Here is a 22,971-nt window from a genome sequence, read left to right on the forward strand (position 1 = left end):
AACGCTGCTGGCTTCAAATCAAACTCAGGGGAGTTTGCTTTCCTATGGCATATTCCTAGCAGACAGCGAGGTGCAATGTACCTCAGCAGGGACGAGCCTAAGCCTGTATAGCATCAGGTAGCAAGCCCGCCAGTATCGGTCTCAGGGAGTTGCACAAGACTAGCAAGTCCCCTGTCGAGAAACAGTTCCAAATGTCGCCGTTAGATTGCACCACTCTATGGAGATTATTTCATTCCTACTTTCTCTCCCCTCACAAAGGTAACTTCATTTCCATTTTTTAAATTTAAAAATTTCGCTTTCGATTGCATCGACAAGAGGTAGCTCTTACAGCGACGATGGGATAGGAAAGGGCTACGAGTTGGAAGGAAGCAACCACGGCTTTAATTAAGGCACAGCCCAGCATTTGCCTGGTGTGAAAATGGGGAAACCCAAGAAAACCATCTTCAGGGCTTCCAACAGTGGAGTTACGCAGGCTCACAACTACGCGACCCTAACCGCGCGGCCAACTTGCTGGGTAATTTCTTTTCCATGCCATACCAGACCACCCACAATATCACCAACATCTTGCTTCAATGAAAAACAGGAGGGCAAATTTTCAATTCAAGTGAGGCAAAAGTAACTGTGCCAGGCTGAGTGGCTCAGACGGTTGAGGTGCTGACCTTCTGACCCCAACGTGGCAGATTCGATCCTGGCTCAGTCTGGTGGTATTTGAAGGTGCTCAAATACGTCAGCCTCGTGTCAGTAGATTTACTGGCATGTAAAACAACTCCTGCGGGAGAAAATTCCGGCACCTCGGTGTCTCCGAATACCATAAAAATTTGTTAGTGGGACGTAAAGCCATTAACATTATTAATAAGAGTAACTGTAGTTACTGTGTACATATAATTAGCCTCTTATTTCCTGAGTTATAATTGCCAGATATATTTTAGTTTTAGTAGGAATGTAGTTTATTACTTAACGATAATAGAGTGTCTTGTTACTTCTGTAAGCTATAAAAATGTGATACTGAAAATTTTGGTGCAACACCCAGCTTCAGATACCTCCAGCCACCACTAATTAAGGGGAACGCACAAGAGATAAACAAAAATGACAGGTAAGTATGTAAAGAGGGAGCAACAGAAAGAGGAGACAAGGATAAACATGAAAACATAAAAGAACAAGGACAATCTCCACATCTTTAAATAGATAGACTCTTCCCTCATCCTTTCCTTCTCAGCCACCGCTGAGCTTTCACAGTTTCATCAGAAAGGTAGACTTCAACTCTTATACAGGGTCTCTCACATAAACTGAGACCAAATGCACGGTGTTTGTACTCTGCACTACGGCAGCTACTTCAGCCGAACTTATGTCATGCATGGCTGCCTTGCTTTAAGCATGTATACAATCTTATATGAAATCTTACCTTATAAAAGATGCTGGAAGTGTCGTCCTTCCTGAGTTATATGGGCATTGTATCTGGTAACCACATTCTGGCTGCCGCGAGTGAATACTGCCACTGTAATGTTTCTGATTTCATTCATAATGTTTTCTTTCAGTTCCTCCAATGTGTGAGAATTTGCTCTGTTTTTTTTCATTTTATCCCACAAGTAAAACTCTCACACTCTTAGATCTGGAGAAAAGGGCAAAAATAGAGTAGCACTGATAACTCTGTCTGCAAACACTTCCGAGGTTGTAAGAAGGGATTCTTCTGCTGTATAAGCAGGGGCTGAATCTTGTTTAAACCACCCACATGATTTTTCTTCTTCCATTATCTGATGAAAGAAAGGCATAAAAATGTCATCTTGGTACCTTTCTGCATTTACTGTTGTCTCAAAAAAAAAAGGCCCAATTATTCAACTTGCACTAACAGCACACCAAACACAAATCTCCCCATCATGACGAGGAACTTCATAAACTCCATTAGGATTTTCTGCACACCAATAGCGAGATTTATGACAATCATTAAGATGAAACCAGAACTTTTACATATGAAAATATGGTGCTGCAATGATAACTGTAAACCATGTTAACACCTGAGATTCAGATTGGCGACTGATGCTTGCCAGATTCAGAATTAAGTATTTTTTATTTTCCACCTAGTCGATACAATGATTGCTTAAGGCAATTTAATGGTTAAAAGTGGTACATGTTTCGTATTTTATCAACATCTTCAGCCACATAACACTGTTTAGATGAAAAATATATAAAATTGACAAAGTAATGCTTAAAATGCCGTTGCTAGGAGAATAGTGTTTACAGCATGGCTGACAAGGGAAGAGTGACGACAATCAGCAGTTGTGTTACTCTTTCATGAAATGAAAACCGTTGTTGTGACTCAGAAGCAATTTCAACAACAGTTCAATACACGATGGGCCCCTTGCAAGAGAACCAATTTGTCAGTTTTATATATTTTTCATCTAAACAGTGTTATGTGGCTGAAGATGTTGATAAAATACGAAACATGTACCACTTTTAACCATTAAATTGCCTTAAGCAATCATTGTACCGACTAGATGGAAAATAATAAATACTTAATTCTGAATCTATTGAAGTGCGATACGGACCATGAAACTGATTTTATGTAATGATGCTTGCCAGGTCGAACACGTGCAGGCTGCTTGTAAGATAAAGAACTATGCGTGCGCCTCCAATACTGCAGCTGCCGTAGCGCAGAGTACAAACACCGTGCTTTCGGTCTGGGTTTATATGAGGGTGCCTGTATGTAATATTATTCCTCACTTCTCTTAAATTAATTACATAGGTACTCCAAGGTGTAAAGAAAAAGTTACATGAATAATAAATCTAGGGCTTCATTAAGATATGTTCAAAATTTCAAGTTTTTAAGGATTTGAACAGAAATGAACGAAATGTTTCTACATTTCTAAATATTTTTGAGGGTGATTTGATAGAATCTGATGATGATGTTTTAAGAATGAAACATGTAATTCTATTTTAAATTGTTTCTTTTCCAGGTATAATTCTGTTACCATACGTTTTCTTTTTCATATAGTTTATAAATGTACTAATTTTAAATTAGTTTTGGCATGCTGACGAACCTAACAGTTATAAATTAACTGAGTTGAAACTGAAAAGAGATGGCTTCAGATATTACAAAGAAAAACTAAAGTCAAATATAGCAAATTTACAGGGTGGCATACGAAATGAGTCACTGATTGTTTCTTACATAATTTATAAGTTCCACTAGATATCCTGTTAAACATCTCAACAACAGTAGCAGTAGAGCATGGAGAAACAAATGAGTTACTAAATGGTGCATAATTCACGATGCCGTTGCTAGGAGAATAGTGTTTACAGCATGGCTGACAAGGGAAGAGTGACGACAATCAGCAGTTGTGTTACTCTTTCATGAAATTGAAACCCTTGTTGTGACTCAGAAGCAATTTCAACAACAGTTCAATACACGATGGGCCCCTTGCAAGAGAACCATTCACAGGCTCTATGAGAAATTTGTACGGAAAGGAACAATATTGGAAACCGAAGCGACCTCGACTGAAGCCTGTTTGTTCTCAGGAGAATATTGAAGCTCTACAAGTTGCCATACAGAGAAGTCCCAGAAAATCATATAGAAAGAGAGCAGTATGACTGGGAATATTCAGACACTCCATTCAAGGGATTCTTAAAAGTGACCTCCATATGTACCCATATAAGATGATCTTTGTGCAGAAGCTCACTGATGAACACAAGGATACACAACAAACTCTTAACAACATTTGTTTTTCTGATGAGGTGAATTTTCATTTTGACAATGAGGTCAACAAACAAAATGTACACTTTTGGGCTACTGAAAATCCACAAGTGCTTCATGAATGACAACATCATGCTCCAAGGATTACTGGGTGGGCCACAATTTTCATTCACAGAATTATCGGACCCTTTTTTCTTTGAAGAAACTGTGAACAGTGAGCATTATTTGAGCATGACCTGCAATAACTTTGTTCCACAGTTTCTTGCTACTGCTTTGCCCTTCAACACTAAGTGGTTCATGCAAGGTGGAGCAAGGCCACACACTGCTAACATTGTGTTGGAGTTCTTACACAAGCATTTCGACATCCATGTCATTTCACTGAGGTTTATAGGTTGTTTAAATGACAGATAATTTTGGTCTCCCAGTAGTCTAGACCTAAATCCGTGTGACTTTCTTCTTTGGAGATACCTAACAGGAAAGATTTTTCCAAAACGTCCACATGATTTAATGGAACTCTGAAGGGGCCAATGACCTTAGATGTTAGGCTCCTTTAAACAACAAGCATCATCATCGTCAAGGAACTCAGAAGACTTATTCTTCAAGGTCGCAGTTAAAAAACGGAAAACATGTGCCATAGGGTCATCGCTACTGCTTTGCCCTTCTTCGTCTGAAGGAAGTTAGAAATCGAAATGGTGGCCATATTGTGCATGTGCTGAGTTAGAACAATTCTCTACAATGTAGTTTTTTATTGTAGTATTTGTTTCCTTGAGTCTGTATTGACAATAAAGATTTTATTCAATAACAAAAGTAACTGATGCATCTTGAAACTAATAGCATGGCAAGTAGTCTCCTTGCAAGTGCACACATTTCCAAGTTTCAGTGCTTTCCTTTACACCATGTTCTTGCACTTCTGCGAATTGTGAAATGGCTGACGTTAAGGAGCAAAAAAAACTGCATTAAATTTTGCTTCAAACTGAATAAAACTCCAGCTGAAAGCCATCAGTTGCTCCAGGAGGCTTTCGGTAACCAAGCTTTAAACCAAGCAAGACCTTCTGAATGGTTTAAGCCATTCCCAAACATTCCTTCCTAGGAATTTTTCTTAAATGTTTTCTCCATTTACCACTTTCCCTTCTGCAATTCTCCCCAATACTGTCTGCTAATCAGGAAATCATTTCCAGAACCCTTTTTCCTTTATACCATTTATCCCCTAAAGTAATTTATAACACCTGAACCTGCTGTCGAAATGACACTCAGGCCTGTTGGATCATAGTAAGTGTTACAGATCTGTAGGTTGCCGCAATGAGATTTTGGGGGCTCTCAGGATCTTCCAGCTGCTGAGCAGACATTACTTATCCCAAATGGCCCCACAGAAAGAAGTCCAGTGGTGTTCAACTGGGTGATCTGGAGGGCCAGATAACAGTTCCTCACCTTCCTATCCATCGACTGGGATGTGTAGCTTACAGGTGGTTGTGAATAACTGCTGACCTGTGGGGTGGAACTCTGTCATGTTGATACCACATGGACACATGGTTACATGCAAGCATGATTATTCCATGACTGGATGCTTATGTGGCCCTGAAGAGTACCTAGGGTCACATCCTCTAACAGTTGTAGCCTATTGTGGAGAAACTGTAGGGAGTAGGCTTTTTTCAAACGAGTCTCAAAGAAATGTAGGCTAATTAAGTGACCACCCAACATTCACACCAGACATTTACTCACCATCATGCCCGAAATGCTGCCTCCCTTACCCAGTGGCAGTTGTTAACACACCAATAGTGAAAGTTGTGATTTAACAGTGCTGCAACGGCCCAAGGACACAACAAATGAATACAGTAAAACAACAAAAAAACCATATTAAAGCACACAATTAGTTACCTTGGGGCATTAGCATGCAAACATAAAATGTGGAAGAGAACCCAAAGGAAGGGGATTAAAGGCCAGGATCTTAAATTAACACTTGAGGGGTTGCCTCGTCAATGTGACTATCACTATCAAATGAAAAGGCCCGATTAGAATTGGAGTAAAATATTTACTTAATGAATAAAGATTTAAATTTCATGAATATTAACAATTGAATTACATTTTTAAGTTAATAAAATTAATGAAAATTACAAGAAATTTGATAAATAATAACTTTCAATAAATTACTAAATAAAATAAAATTTAACCAATTCTATAAAACAATAAGAATACTGAAATGTCAACACCTTTCCAGATTAAAACTATGAAACTGATACCCTTTTTAAGAAAATTAAAATTTAATTCTAAGGTATACCTTTAAAATAAAATTAGAATCCTGGCCAGTAACTAACTATTAATCTGGTTAAATTGAAATTTGTTTCAGTTCATTCTTATGTGAATGTTTAAGCAATTACAGAAACACAGACACACACAAACTCAAAATGTGACTGGATCAGCAGTTAAAATTACATAAATAGATAATTAAATTAAAATGACAATTAATAAATAGCAAGTCGGGAACTCGTTCAAACAATAAAACTCCGGAATATCTCTTACCTTGGCCACATCCTTAGAAATGACCGTTACCTCATCTTACAGCGGATTGTACAAGGCAAAATACAGGGTCAAAGAGGTGTCGGGAGGAGGCGAACATCATGGCTTGGAAACACCAAAGAATGGACTGGAATTCACAGTGTTGAAAGACTTTTCCACCTAGCTAGAGATCGTTCTGCATTCGCCACAGTGATCGCCAACGTCAGGGGGACCTGATACGGTACTATGAAGAAGAAGAAGAAAAATATTCCCCAAACCAATTACAAATTTACAAAGGGAAGAACAATATTAATGTTCCACAATTAAAACAGAACAACAACACATGAACTGAAGCCTGCCACTTCACAAGGCAAGCTATCATTAATTAATAGTAGCCAAGGCCTATCAAAATTTAAAGCTTACACACGAGATAAGGGATGTGACACAACAAACAATAAAAGATAAGAAAACCAAAATACGGACATGAATAAGTCAGGAGAGTATAAACTAAAGAAAAATTTAAGAAATATGAGAAACAAATTTCAATTTCCTACAAACCATGGTGTTACAAAAGATTAAAAAAATTATTATCATTACTTTAAATGACAGTAAAAAATTTGATTTAGATTTCATTTAACAGAGGCCCAAAATCTTTTTTAATAAATTTAAATAGAGGAGGCTTTGGAAATGGCATAATGTGCATATGAGGTATAATTTAAATTAGACCCCAGAACAGCAAAAAGAAACAACACAAGGCAACACACAAGTTTACAGCACAATTATAGATCACATAAGAAGAACAAGGAAAAATAGAATGAAATACACCAACCAAGTAGTAATAATAATAATAATAATAATAATAATAATAATAATAATAATAATAATAATTTATTAGGAAACTGATCATTAATTTGTGTGGATTAATTACGAGGAAAAACGACTCTTCGTTTGAAACGTCGGCAAAGGATAGCATAAAATCATCCCAGATGATAAATGATAATAATCAAATGTAGGATGATAATTGATATTAATGATAATAATAAAATAATTGATGGTAATCACAGAATATGCTAATGATCAGATAAAGAATGATAATGATAATTATTTAATAATCATAGGAAGATATGATAGGGACAGTCGTCATGTGTCAAATTGGTCGGAACCAGATGTTGGTTTTCCACGTGGGAGATTGTTGGCGGTATGTGCGGAATAACCCACAGACCGTACATGTCTTCATTGTGCGAGCATAGTAATGAACCTTTCCGTACGTCTTGTCCTATTGACAAATGTAACTATTGAGATAAGCTTTGATTTAATGAGCTACATCTGGCAGGTTTGTGAATCTGGAAATATAGGCTAGAGTTTGTCCGTACAATAAATTCCCGTTTTAGATACGATAACATTTCCACGGTGGGGATCCGGCCTACTAGAATGTACATACCGGAAGTGACTCATGTCCAACGGAAAGTGGAGATGACAGTAAATAGTTACTCTCATGCCCTCGTCTCCGAAAGAAGATCTCCAGCGGTGTAACGTCCACTCATACGGATGTGGATTCGATCCCCAGTAACCCATGGGGCAAATTCACCAAATATTTCACACTACCAGAGTAGTGAGGTAAATTCAAATGTATGTATTCTTTTTCAGGAAGGAAATTTCTAAATGTAATAATTGTCATCATATGCAGTTTGCAAAGTAAGTCAATAAATTGCTCCTTATTGCAATTTCAATAGGAAACAGTTTTCATATCTTTTTATTGTAGTTAGTCCAGTATGCCCATGGAATTTAAGTTGTCACTTCCCAGTCCTATTGTGGAGTCTATTATTAGTATCTATGAGTGAGCCATCCCCCTTTACCTTGATTTGCATGCCCCGTTCATCCCTGTGTTCATTTGGTGCGCCTATATATATTTTTATTGTTACTGATTAAAATATTTTAACATCTTTTATGAACTGATCACCCCTGAGATTAAGGCTAGTCTGGGACTCAGGAGGTAAGCAGGTGCAATATCAATGGTAGTTTCCAATTTTCTCACCAGGCAAATGCTGTGGCTGTACTTTAATTAAAGCCATCCTTCCCAATCTAAGCCCTTTCCCATCCTTACATCACCAAAATGTGTTAGAGTGATGTTAAACAACTAGCAAATATATTTATTATATATCATTGAAACTTGGGTAGACAAAAACCTTACATTTAATCAAGGTTGGACCAAGTGAGTTGACCACGCAGTTTGGGTCACGTACCATTAGTTTGCTATCGAGAAATAGTAGGTTCGAACTCCACTGTTGGTAGCCTTGAAGATGATTTTCTGTGGTTTCCCATTTTCACACTGGGCAAATGCCGGGGCTGTACTTTAATTAAGGCCATGGTTGTTTCCTTTCCTATCTTATCATCCCCATAAGCCCTGTCTGTGCCGGTCTGATGTAAAAGATACTTTCAAACTATTGACAGAGTGAGACTACTCAAGGAGTTACAACCAACAAGAGCTCTTCAAACAGGCTGATGCTCGTCCATGATGGTTCTAATATGCGGTACACACAAGAGAACCGGGATTACTGATATCAGTTTAGCAAACCAAGTTCATGGGCATCGCTCCTACACACAGTAGAAGGAAATGACAAGAACTGTTCATACAAAACATCAGCTTCTCTCTGAATGCAGTCGAGACAGGGAGTTGTTTGAAGTTTGCAGCTGCTGTTATTGTTTTACATGAGTTGGGTGTTTTTATAAAAGCAGCACAAGAAGAGATCTGAATTGACCAGATAGTGGTTACACAATCTTTTAAATCACCTCAGAGTAAACAGTGTGAAAGACACACATGAGAAAATCAATATTGACTGAACATCGCCTCATTGCTACTTTGCTACTGGGAGAAACATGGAAGACTTGAGATTTCTGTGTGCTATATCACCTCAAGCACTAGGGAAAATTCCAGAAACATGCAGGGCAATCTACAGTAGCATCAAGGATGCTTTTCTTATAGTAAGTAAACCAAATTAACATTATAGCCCTAACTCTCAAAACAAAATTAGGTGATGCCAACATATTTTTTTTTTCATTTTCATTCAGCTTTCTAAACATTATCTTTAAAAATCTATTTTTTTTTAAATTTGTAAAAAGCCATAACGTTTAACAAATAAATGGGTGTTGATTGAGGAAAATATTATTAGAACTGCATTTCAAAATAGCTAATTGGGGTGATTTAATGCCATGCTCTTACAGCCCTCCTCTATTATTAAGCCCAGTAATTGTCTTGTTAACCCAACATCGGTCGAACTTAGTAACGTCACGTCATCAGTCGAGGTGTTAGCACGGCGCTCACACTAATGAAAAAGAAGTTTCCGTCTTTCTTATGTATATTAATCGGAAATTATCTTGCTAGGAAGTTTCTATTTTTATTCTTTTGTCACCTTGTGGAGTACTTTAATTTATTTGTATCACATTTGGCCTCAAAACTCAAAGTAACGGAAGTCATAATGCCTTATTATACAAATGAACATCGAGTGCCGTAATAAATGATGAAAATTATTATTTTAAATTTAGATAATCTATTTACAAATGATATCAAATGATGTAAAATACAAAACAACGTACAATATGCCAATGAGAGAACAAAATTATTGCATTATGTACAGTTCATTCATATGTTGAATATTGTCTTTTGTATCCTGCAGCTTCATTCACTGCTGCTGACATCACTGGCTTCCTTCTCACCATAGCACTGATGACACATGGTTATTGTATGCTCTCCACAAATTGAAGCCTGACAAGAAATGCACCGAACCATGGAGAAACGATTCTTTCTTTTCGGGCAAAAGCCACATCTCACCCTTTCTTTGTTTGTAGCAGGCTGAGGAGTACACTTTGTTTCTAGATATTGGAGGTATTTCCTTATTCAAATCTTCAGGTCGTTCTGAACTCCTTCCTTTGAAAGTCTTGCCACCATTTGATTTCTTGTGAGACCCAATGCCAGAGTTTTCAAAAATTTTCTTCGTTGCATTTTACTGTTAGTGTTGCAAAAGAGGATTACTTGAGCATTGATGGCACCAACATCTAAAAGTTTAAAAAAAATTCTGAGTGGCCAATGACAACATACCCTGGCAACAGTGTACTGTGATTTCATCTTATCAACGACATCTACACCTCCTTTCGTGAAGTTGTACAATGTCATCGTTGTTGGCTTCTCTTTGTCGCCAGTAGTTGGATCAATTTCATCTGAGTCATGCATACTTGAAACCAGAACAACGTTTCGGCTCTTTTTGGGAACATACAAAACAACTGTACAATCTTCTCGGAAGGCAAACAGGCTGCTATTTATAGGCCGTTGTTTTGTATTTACAAGTTCCGGTGGCAGTTCCACCTTATTCCTTTTTAGAGTCCCAATTACTGTCAAGTTATATTGGTGTAGAAGTTTGTGTGTAAGCGGAATAGATGAAAACCAATTGTCCATTGTAACATTTCTTCCCGACCCTTTGATTGGTTCAACAAGTCTCTTGACAATGGCACTGAGTCTAGTATCCAACATGTAAGGCCCGGAAGGCTGCCCGGTCACATAAATCTCCATATTCGATGTATAAAACATCCTTGAATCTACCAGAGAAAATATCTTTATGTCATATTTGGCCGGCTTCCTCGGCATGAACTGTCTAAATGCCCATCTACCACGAAATAATTCAAGCATTTTGTCAACTGTAGCGTATTCAGAAATGCTGTATCTGTTCACACATCTTGCTATGAAACCTTCAAACACATTTCTGATCAGGCTAGTCTATCAAGTGCTTTCCTTGTCAACCTTGTCCGTGCATCATCGTAACAAAGATCTCGCAACAGTAACAGAAATCTTCGGTAACTCATTGTAATCCTTTTATTACATCCACCTACTCAGAGGGATTTTATAATTTTAATATATTATTTAATATATTATCCTCAATACGGTTCTATTATGAGATTAATTACATGTAACTCATTGTAAGTCAAAAATATTCTGGAGCAGTCCCATCCTTATCCCATAAATCCTCCACAATCTGGTGTGACGATTTTTGCACACCTGCTAAATACAAGAGACCTAGAAATGGCCTTATTTAATCAGGATTTGTATAACATCACTTTTTCTACTGCAGTTACTTCGAATTTTATGAAGGCAATCGTTTGTGTACGCTGTAATTTCTTCAATCACTTTCCATGCATCAAGAACAGTGCTAGCGTTTTTTACAATTTCTCCTTTGACTCCCGGGGGATGAATAACTATATTTCTGCGCTTCCTACATACATGTTGGCGTGCTGCATGAGCATGCCAAACGGTCAGTTGGTCCTTACTGATATACTCCACTAGAGGTTCCGTTATTTCCTGCTCATCACCGGCAGATTGTTCACTTCCACTATCATGGTCACTGTTATTTGACTGTTCTGCGTCTGAATCAACTGAATCATCTAACTCTTGAGATGAGCCTATTTCAGTGTCATTATCAGATTCTTCCAACAGCCACTGGATTATCTGAGCATCTGAACAATCCATAGTTCCTGATGAATACTACATGTAACTTCACGTGCACTGAAACAGCAAACAATGAGCTCAAAACTTCTACTCGGAGTCTTCTAATTCAATAATCACGACACAACATTACTTAGAATTCAAACGAACACCATTGGTCGAGGTGTTAGCGCAGCGCTCACGACTTCACAAATAAGCAGTCTAGGTCACTCTGATGACAACTTGGCAGCCGTTAACAGCACTATTCGATTGTTGACATATCATCGGTCAGTTAGATAGCAGCACACGTCAGGAGAACAAAAGAAAAACAAGCAGCGGCCAGATAAAATCTTTTGTTAGCGCTGCGCTCACCCCTCGACCGATCTTGGGTTAAAATAATTGCAAAATATTTGTTGAATTTATTGAAAAGGTATATCTGAAATTGAGTTTAAACCTGGGTGATAATGATAAAACAATGGGTTTTAAAAATCTATTTTATTACAAAAAACAATTTTAAACAAATTAACAGCATACACACAAATGTGAAACATCACTGAGCAGTAACAACTTATAAAAGCTTACTTGGTATCCGTTTGGTCAACAATAGCAGACAAGAAAAGACTACATTATCAAAATTAACTGGAACATCAGTTGAGTGGTCAGATGGTATAGTATTTCTAGAGGTATCAAAAGTGTTGTGGGGAGAAATATTGTTATAGTTACGAAATGGTGCATACTGGTGAGGGTTTTGGAAATGTTGAGGTGTGGATGGTCCAGGATATGAATAAGGATATATATCTAATACAGTGCCTCCCGTGGCTCAGGCGGCAGCGCGTCGGCCTCTCACCACTGGATACCGTGGTTCAATTCCTGGTCACTCCATGTGAGATTTGTGCTGGACGAAGCGGAGGCAGGACAAGTATTTCTCCGGGTACTCCGGTTTTCCCCGTCATCTTTCATTCCAGCAACACTCTTTATTCTCTTTTCATAGCATCTGTCAGTCATTAATGAATCACTCTGAGAGTGGCGACCCCATCATACTAATAGCCTATATCTGCTTCATTCATTACATTCCTGACCCAGTCAATGACTGGAAAACAGGTTTAGGTTTTCATTCATTCATCTAATACAACTGCTTTTGGAGGCCTCTATATAGGACATCAATAATCAGTTTATCGGCATGAACAAACTGGTGTCCGGCTTCGTGGCTAAATGGTTAGCGTGCTCGCCTTTGGTCACAGGGGTCCCGAGTTCAATTCCCGGCAAGGTCGGGAATTTTAACCATAATTGGTTAATTCCGCAGACACAGGGGCTGGATGTATGTGTTGTCTTCATCATCATTTCATCATCATCATGACGCGCAGGTCGCCTACAGGCATCAAATTGAAAGATCTGCACCTGGCGAGCCGAACTTGTCCTCGGACACTCCCGGCACCAAAAGCCATACGCCATTTCATTTTATTTTTTCAGCAAACTGGTCTTGCTCTATTTTTCTACCCATACACGCTACCATCTTCTCATTATGGTCAAATTCATTAATATTATCATCATTGTGCTTTTCCAAAGCAGACATAGCTTTTGCAATCAGTTGTTGGCGTCAAGCTTTGTTGGGGTTAATTTTCTCACGTTCATATCAATTATTCTGTGGTCTCATTGCATTATCTTCTCTGAGTTAAGATTCTGGTGGCTCAATCACCTGAAAATGAATTCATTGTTTAGTTTTCATTGTAAAAATTAACCAAAGTTATGATGATAGGAAGTGGTATAGGAGCTTACAGGGACTTTGACAAAAACCGTAAACAGTGGGTGAGTGGCACAGCATCGATTTGCGCACCGTAGCGTAGGTTCTATAATGAGGCGGTCATTAGTCCCGCATACTTAAGTTTCATTTACATGTTTATGTTTTTCTTTTTTAATAAGGTGGTAGTACAGGTTATCCACATGGCTGTTAATGTAAAAAATGAATGTATAGGATTTCCCATTAAAATTTTATTTTATCACTGAACGTTTAGGATGATAAACAAGGTAGTATCACACAAAATTTGTTTTCAGGTGTGGCAGATGTGTGACGGGTCATTGTAAACCCCCCCTCCAATAGCACTACAGCCCTTGAAGCACATTGGCCTACCAAGCGACCGCTGCTCAGGCCGAAGACCTGCAGATTACGAGGTGTCATGAGGTCGGCCGTTATTCTTGGCTTTTTAGATCGGGGTCATTATCTCACCGTCAGATAGCTCCTCAATTCTAATCATGTAGGCTGAGTGGACCTCGAACCAGCTCTCAGGTTCAGGTAAAAATCCCTGACCTAGCAGGGAATCGAACCCGGGACCTCCGGGTAAGAGGCAGGCACGCTACCCCTACACCACAGGGCTGGCTTGGGTCATTGTAAACCAGACCTAAATCACAGTAACAAACTTTAATATAACAAATAAAACTAAGGTTTATGTTTGATAGGAGACCATCGTTTTCGTTCAGTATTCTTTTACCTGTTGAGGATATCCAGGTCATTTAACGTAACATTAATCAGTTAACTTAGTGAGTTTATAAGCGTTAGTTATAACGTTAAACCCCAGTGATGTTGGGGCATTTAACCTGAAAATTCCTTCTTTTTCATAGATGTTCTGTAAGCTTCACTTCCAGTAATTAACCTGTAGTTGCCTTGTTTGAGTTTTATTGTTATCATATATACTTAGTATTTCTTCTTCTTCTATCGATTTTGGCCAGCTGTGGACCACGTAAATAACTCCTCATGATTTAAACTTTCTTTGGCGCCAGTACTCCTTCATCCTCCTGCTTGCTGCTTCTTTTCTTTCAGCTGTCCATTGTTGTTTCTTCTTGGTCGCTGTTTCTGGCTCTAGGAAACCCTTAAATGTGTGTAACTTGTTTCTGAAGGTGGTTCTATTGTGGATGTCTTGATGTGTTAAACCACCAGCGCAGTAAGACACTACACTAACGGTTAGCAAACATGCACCGGTCGGTACTACCTATAAACCGGTGTTAAATAAACAATGTTTATTAAACAAATCAAGGAAATCAGTCACAAGGATAGAAAAATTACATCCAACAGTTACTTACCCAGGAAGGCCCAAATAAAACTCCCAGAGGAAATGGATAAAAATTCCTTGTTTCGGCGCTGAACCACACAGATAATAAAGGAGACACAGGTTTCAATCAAATAAACTTTTAATTAAAGAATGAAAATTTAACATGAAACCAAAAGAACATCGTCCTATCTGAAGGAATAAAAATATTTTAAGTAGTTCAAAAACAATTAGTGAATAATAGAAAATACACGGATGAAACGCAAAAACGTAGTCCTTTTCAGAAAATAATACTGATGCAAATCATTAACTTAAAAACAGAAGGTTGTACTAATTAAAGACACTAAATCCATTACTAGAAATAGTACACCTTGATAATATTACCATAATAACAGAAAATGATTCGAATTAAAACTTGAATTGTTCACAGAAGGTTTAAACGGGGCCCGTTTGTCAGACTAACTAAAATGAAATAAAACTAACGTATTAAACCTAGGGAAAGCCACTCAATCAACAAGTTTCATTGCACCTTCTTAATAAGAGGAGGCTTCGCAGGAGCATAGAACTCTAGCCCAATTAATAAATTACGACGGGTCAATTAAGATTAGCGCACGGAAAACACACACAGTAAACAAGGGGAAAAGGGAGAAAACCGTAAGAGATCAAGTGAGGAGCAAATAAATTTTCCACCGAAAGCGGAAATTCTTAAGCAAACTCCGGCTCCACAATAAAACACGCAAATAAACAGACAACAATCACCATCATCTCTCGAAAACAAATCGTTACCATAGCAACGAAAACATACGCCCGCCAAACCAAACATGGTACAAGCACAACAAAGGCAGGAAACAAAATAAAATCAGGAAACACAAAAGTTTAAATTACCAGAAAATAGAAGCAAGGATTTCTTTTTTACCTTTTTTTTTTTTTTAAACCAAGGAAACCAGAATTATATGCTTCTGCGGAACCTCACGCAGTATAAAGGGGATTAAGTGCCCGACACATATTGAATTTACATGATCAATGAAATTCATTAACGGGTGAAAATGATAGTTAATTTTAAAAGGATTTCCTAATTTACGTAGTTGTTACATACCAATAATTATATTATTAGAATTTAACACACGTCCCTCTGCTAGTAATTTCCAAAATAATTATTTTCACGAAATTCCACCTTGAAGGAGTTAATTTTCAAGTCACGAATCACACGAATTTCCTTGCCGTTTCATATTCACAGGATATAACTTGCCAAATGATGAAGCCACTTACTTGGGTGAAGCTGACGCTTAGCCATGATGAGCTGGTTCCTCACATACTTACAGATGCTTCCTGATGAGTTTGTTTTTCCCTGGTCAGAATTAGTTGAAAGGTATCAAAATAGGACGATGCAGGAAACAAAGTAATTTGGGTTTAAAACCCACATCTCGAGACTCTCAGCCGGGGTCTTCACACCAACACGACGCCAACATCTTAAGGATCCAATAAACACAACCGCACGCCATGACTTCTCAATGCGTACTGTCGGGGACAAAATGGCGAGGTTTTCTCCATGAGGAAGTAGTCGCGCTCTGATAGGTAGAAGCGCGCTAGGGGAGGGGAAACTCATTGTGGGTGTCTGGCAGAAGATTGCAGCACTTATTGTAAGAGAAATGAAACAGTCTGTACAATTCAGAAATGCGATAATCCAAAGACGTTGCCATCAGTCCACAATAAGAATTATAAATAAGTTCGATTAGTATCACCAAAGCACGTAGTAGTACGAGGGAATCCGTGCGCTTAGACATATAGAAAGATTAAAATTTTCTACGGCGATATTGCCAGTTCAAAATAGGTTCACAGGGTAGAGTAATTGCGTTACACCGTAACAGCCCTCTCCCCCCGAAGCTTAGTGTATTCACTGATATAGCTTCCAGTTCAGTTTAGTGGTCAAGAAGTAAGCTAAATTTCAAATCAAGTCCACATTAGATAGAGACCACAAATGACGACTTCATGTATGCATAATAATAACACGCCAACCTTGAGTCATATTAATATCACCATCCTCACTTCAGTTCAAATTTGTGGTGGCAAGAGTTCAGTAAAGAGATCACGCTTCCCTCAAACAGGGTTCCAATTACCTAACGTTTATAACAGCTAGGTTTAGCTGTATTTTCACTCTTTAGGCAGTGCGCTTCTAGTAAAGTCTGTTACATATTACAATTCACCCGTTTAAAGAAAATTAAGATTAAGTACTTTATTACAGGTTAGGAAATAAATATTCTCTAGATTATCAAGAAATGCAATATCTCGCCCATTTCCTTTTGACATAATAGTCAATCATACAAGCAAAGGAAAAGGAAAAATCACAAGGAGAGAAACAAGTCCGGTGATTCATACAGTAAAGAAAATTTATAAAATCAATAATAAATCACACATAGCTTAACTTAGTAGAAGGCGGACTCAAGACTAAATCGTACCAATTGACCCACAAAACGAAATTACACAAGAAAACAAATTAGGTTAAATTAAGTAGGTACGAACCTAATAATCTACCAGCACCCCAAACCTCACAAGATTACAACATATAATAGATAGACACAAGCAAGGGTAATTTTTAACCCACCTCACTCCGAGGGTGGAACATAAATGTCAAGCTTGCAGTACTTACCTCAAAGTACCAAATGGTTCAGTACACAAAACTTAAACGTAGGAGGAGAATGAGAACAATGGACGTGACATCCACTAAGGTTTTCTACCTATACAGGGAGCCACAAGGAGAACAATCAATTCACGTGCTCCACCGGAAAACCCTTACCACAATAAGAAAAATCCCCAAAACCAGGAATATACTAAGATACAATCCTCCAAAACACAGCTTTAGTTAAACGCCCACAGACGGATAAGATGAGAAAGAACCCCTACCTTTTTTTTTAAAAAAACAGACTGAGATCTACAGATCAGTGAGCCACTGGTTCATTAATTGTCAAGAAGCCACCATGACTCAACCCAAGTAAATAATTAGATCAAAGTATGCCAGATTTTAAATCATAAGTAATTGACCACGCATAACCCAGAAGAAGAGATTATTCAAAAAGGACACATCAAGTAGAGCAACTACCGACCATAGCACAAACATTGTGAAGCCATAACTGAGTTAATGGTAATTGTCTTTCCGAGCGAAGGAAACCCTAGGTAGAATGAATTGGAGACCTCTAGTACTATCAGGTGTAGGGAGCGCAACAGTTTGTCATCGACAATCATTCCGCGGAGGTACACTAAGCAAGGAACAAACTAGCACAGATGAAAGTACCATTCAAGAATTGATGGATAAGGCTTCAGGAGGATATAACACGGAGTCACATAACCAACCCACATTGGAAAAGGAAAAACTAGAGCACCTTCCACAATAGCACACCCAATTAAAACAGAAAAGGTAATGGGATACCTCAATTAGATGACTACTGGGGACGAGATGGGCCATAACCCAACATACAGAATAAAGGATGAATTCCACTAAGGGATCATCAAATTAATAGGCAGGATGACTCCAAAAGGGAGATAGCACCTAGGTAAGCAATAACACGCTCAACAATCCAGAATGCAGAACGGTAAGCAGGCAAATCAACGATAACTACTAATGTTAGCAAATTAACCAAAGGAAAAACAACCATAGAAGGTAGGATTAACAAAATGGAACTTTACAATATTATAAGTGGAAAAAGGGATGACATCAGGGCAATAGGTTATGCGGGTAATTACAAATTTCACTCACCAAGTCCATAACATACAATACGAGTTGCAGGCACAAACTGCTTAATTAATTTCCATCTTCATAAAGACACAATGGTTCAATCAAAGGTGCTTAAACACCCACCAGAGTGCAATAACACAACTAATATTGACTCACAGAATCCTCACAGGAGCAATGCCAACCAGCACTAAGAGACAATATAACAGGGTCCCTCTACCACTACATGCCACACAACATCTTAACCAAATCATGGTGCAAAACCACACCACCACCAAATTCAGGACCAGGAAACCAAGCACAAAGGTAAAAGAAGATAACTTCTCAGGCTTCAAGTCCATGTATTGACTTCTCTACTCAACATAATATCAATAGATGGAAGATGGTACAGATAACACCCCAACATACACTCCACAACTCGCACAGAACGATAAGATCAACAAGAAGATAGTAAATTTAAGAAAATATTTCAGTAGTGTGGCGGTAATAGTAATGCGTGGAATAAAATACAACAAGACCCATAAACATCATAAAGGACAACCTAATACCACCCATAGAGGAAGAGTAGTTTTAAAACAGGACCAAATTTCAAAACGATGGGATAATACATTCAACCAAAGGAAAACCATAAGCTAAATAAGGAATAAATTGAGATTACTAAGAATAGAGGTACTACTGTCAGTTCGTAGAATAATTATCAAAGGGCAACGCATCATTTGATATGAAGAGGGACTGAAACCAATAGCTAGAGATGGAAAAACCATAAAGATCCAAGATCCATGCACGAAGCAAACGGTCTACCAACTCCGACACAGGTTAACAGACCACCCCAAAGGATTTCACCCAAACATAAGGATTGCAGAAACTGATCAGCGGTAAGTAACTGTGTTAATTTTCGAAGCTTAAACAAATGGCACTCAGGCACAGTTATTATTGAAAGTCGATAGTAGCCCACAAATAAGATACAGAATAAAATATTGAACCTAATTTCAAAGAGATAAATTATGATAAGATCACCAACACCAGAAAGAAGCCAAGAATACAAACAAAATATTCCATGATTAAATCAACCACCAGATAGTTAAAACTCGACCAATTTTTTTTTTTTTTTTTTTTTTTAAATTATATTTTAGAACGATCACCCAGGTGACAAAATTAAAACAAGCAACCAATAGTTCAGAAGGCTACCAACTGCATACCCTGCACAGGAGGTTAAATACATATCAACAGGACATGGTCATTACATTTTTGCAACACCACAGTGTGAGTATCAAGGATGACCAAAGGTAGACTCGAAGAATTCATTATCAAATCCTACTCACAGCCAAGGCAGAATTGACATGATAAATAAAAATTTAAACCCAGAAAAGGTAAGATATTAGGTGTACAGCTCAGGAAACTTATTGGTAACAAACCCCAAGAAACAGACATGTGATAAATTCCACACACCACCAAACCACCATGTTCACACCTGAAACATTAGCAGTACCAAAACAAATAGGAGCATAACAACCTTAGGTTCCAAAGTCACAGAAACATGTACCTAAATGAAACTGACAAGTTCACTTACAATAAACCGTAACGTGTTAATAGTTTAATTAGCTCACTGAAATGCAGTTCTCAGTTGTATGTTGTTTCTAGCACCCCAGGTGCTTGACCAAACAGAAACCCCAAAGGAAGGGAAATAGTAGAACAGTACTGTACATCAACCAGGTTTAATTTGAGATAGATGGACACGCCTAATTCTTTTAGCAACCGGGTCACTCACTAACATAGATACCGGGGACAGAAATTGTAATACGGTGCAAGGACCTTGATACCTAGGTGCCAGTTTGGCTGAAAATTTATTAACAGCTTTACTGATGGGATAACATTTAATGAAGACTGAATCGCCAACCTTCACTTTATTTGATTTCCTACCCAAATTGTACCTTCTCTTGGCTTTCTCATATGACACGGACAGGTTTTTCTTTGCTTCGTCCCAAACCTTGCGAACATCATGTGGTTTTGAGAGATCAGGCAAAAGATCATCGATGGCAAGCACATTTGACATTGGGGAATATGGAGTGTAAGAAAACATAAGGGACATGGGCGTTTTTCCATGAGACTCATGAATTGCAGAGTTGAAAGCATGAGCTAACCAATGCAAACAGGAGTCCCACTTAGATTGATTATGGTGATGATAGGCTATCAGCGCAGACTTCAAATTCCTATTTACTCTTTCAGCATAAGATGGGTTTGGATAATAAGGAGTGGTTGTGACATGTGAGATACACAACTCAAAAAGGTATCTTTTAAACAGATGACTAGTGAAAGCACTGGCATTAACAGAAACAAGGAACTTGGGAGGGCCGAAAGAAGCAAAGATATAATTTAGACAGTTAATAGTAGTCCGAGAAGTGGTAGACCTAGTAGGCAAGATCCAAGTGAACCGTGAGAACGCATCGACACACACAAAGATATGAGTGTTTCCCTGAGAAGATCGAACCATTGGTCCCACGTAGTCTATGAATAGTCGCTCCATCGGGCGAGAGGCTTGTGAGGATGATAACAAACCTACACGGTTGTTCAAACTAGGTTTACTGACGGCACAAATTTTACATGACTTAATCATGTTTCTGATGTCACCGTCCATCCTTTTCCAAATGAAAAACTGCCTAATTTTCTGCCTTGTCTTGAACACACCTAAATGACCTCCGATTGGACAGTAGTGATAATACTTGAAGATAGTCGGTATTAGCACCTTGGGCACAACAATTTTGAAACTATGGTCTCCTCGACCCTTACAACACAGGACCCCCTTGACAAGAGAGTAAGGCTTCACAAGAGTTCCATTATTAATTTTGTCGATGATCTCACTTAATTCCGGGTCAGATTTCTGATGATCTTCAAATTCATGGTAAAGTAAAGGTAGATTAGTAAGGATGGCACTAACTCCAACGACATTACTTTCATCAAAATTTACAACATCAGATTTTTCCTTAGGACAAGGTTCCCCATCAAACATTCTGCTTAGACTATCGGCGATGACATTATCAGTACCTCTGATATGCTTAACTTTAAAATTAAAGGCAGAAATTCTAAGTGCCCATCGAGTGATCCTCCCAGTTCTTTTGGGCCGGTTCAAAACCCACGACAAAGCCTGATTATCTGTCTCCAGGTCAAAATTTACATGTTCAACAAATGGCCGAAACTTTTCGAGGGCAAACAGGACTGCAAGACACTCCAGCTCGTAAACAGAGTATTTACTCTCAAGATCGGTTAGGACACGGGAGGCATATGCAACAGGTCTGCGTCCATCCTCGTGCTCTTGCAGGAGAACACCAGCAATAGCCTTTCCAGATGCGTCGGTCTGAACAATAAAGCGTTTAGAAAAATCAGGTATGGCCAAAACAGGGGCGTTCGACAGAGCAAGTTTCAATTTTTCAAATGCTTCTTGTTGAAGAGGACCCCAGAAGAACTTCACATCCTTCCGCCTTAAATGATTGAGAGGAGCAGCTACCTCAGCGAAATTGGGAATAAATTTTCTGAAAAAGTTAACCATTCCCACAAAACGGGCAATGCCTTTGACATCTTTAGGAGGCTGGAACTCACGAATGGCCTGTGTCCTGGATTGATCAACGGAAACTCCGTCTGAAGACACAACGTGCCCAAGGAAGGACATACTCGGTTGGGCAAAGGCTACCTTAGATAGCTTAACGGTGAGGCCAGCTTTCCTCAATCGCTCAAGAACTTCCCGAACATGGGTCACATGTTCCTCAAAGGTTTTAGAATATATAAGGACATCATCAAGATAGTTAAAAACGCATTTAAATTTGATATCAGAAAAGATAGAATCAAGCAAACGAGTGAGAACACCAGCCCCAGAATTTAAACCGAACGGGAGCCGGAGAAATTCATACAAATTCCAGTCAGTAATGAAGGCAGTAAGAGGTATCGACCGCTTAGATAAAGGAATCTGATAGTAGGCCTGGTTAAGGTCCAGCACTGTGAAAAACTTTGCCCCAGAAAACCACCCAAAGCAGGTGTGCAGGTCAGGTAACGGAATAGACTGAAGAACCACTTTCTGGTTTAATTTCCTATAGTCCAAAACAGCACGGAAGCCACCAGAGGGCTTGGGTACAAGGAAAACAGGAGAGGCATATGGAGAGGTAGAAGGACGGATAACCCCTTCCGCGAGCATCTTCTCAATAATCTTTTTTAATTCCAACATACGTGGAGGAGAGAGTCTATACGGAGGAGACCTCACAGGTTTGGTATCAGTTAGTTCGATATCATATTCAAGAACGTTAGTTAACCCTAATTTACTGGTGAAAACTTCAGGAAATTCACTGCAGAGACCACGGATTACCTCAGCCTTTTCTTTACTTAAATGATCGAGTTTTAAGTTTTCAATACCACAACTTTCATCTGGTTCAGACCCAGATACACAAGAGACATTAAGGGTACCCCTAGAACTCTCAGTCAATTTAAATTTACAGGAGGGGGAAAATTTAAAAAAGAACATTTTGTCCTGAAGATCAAGGACTAATCCCGTTTTTGACAAGAATCCAGA

Source organism: Anabrus simplex, chromosome 3, assembly GCF_040414725.1.
Source record: "Anabrus simplex isolate iqAnaSimp1 chromosome 3, ASM4041472v1, whole genome shotgun sequence".
NCBI lineage: Eukaryota > Metazoa > Arthropoda > Insecta > Orthoptera > Tettigoniidae > Anabrus > Anabrus simplex.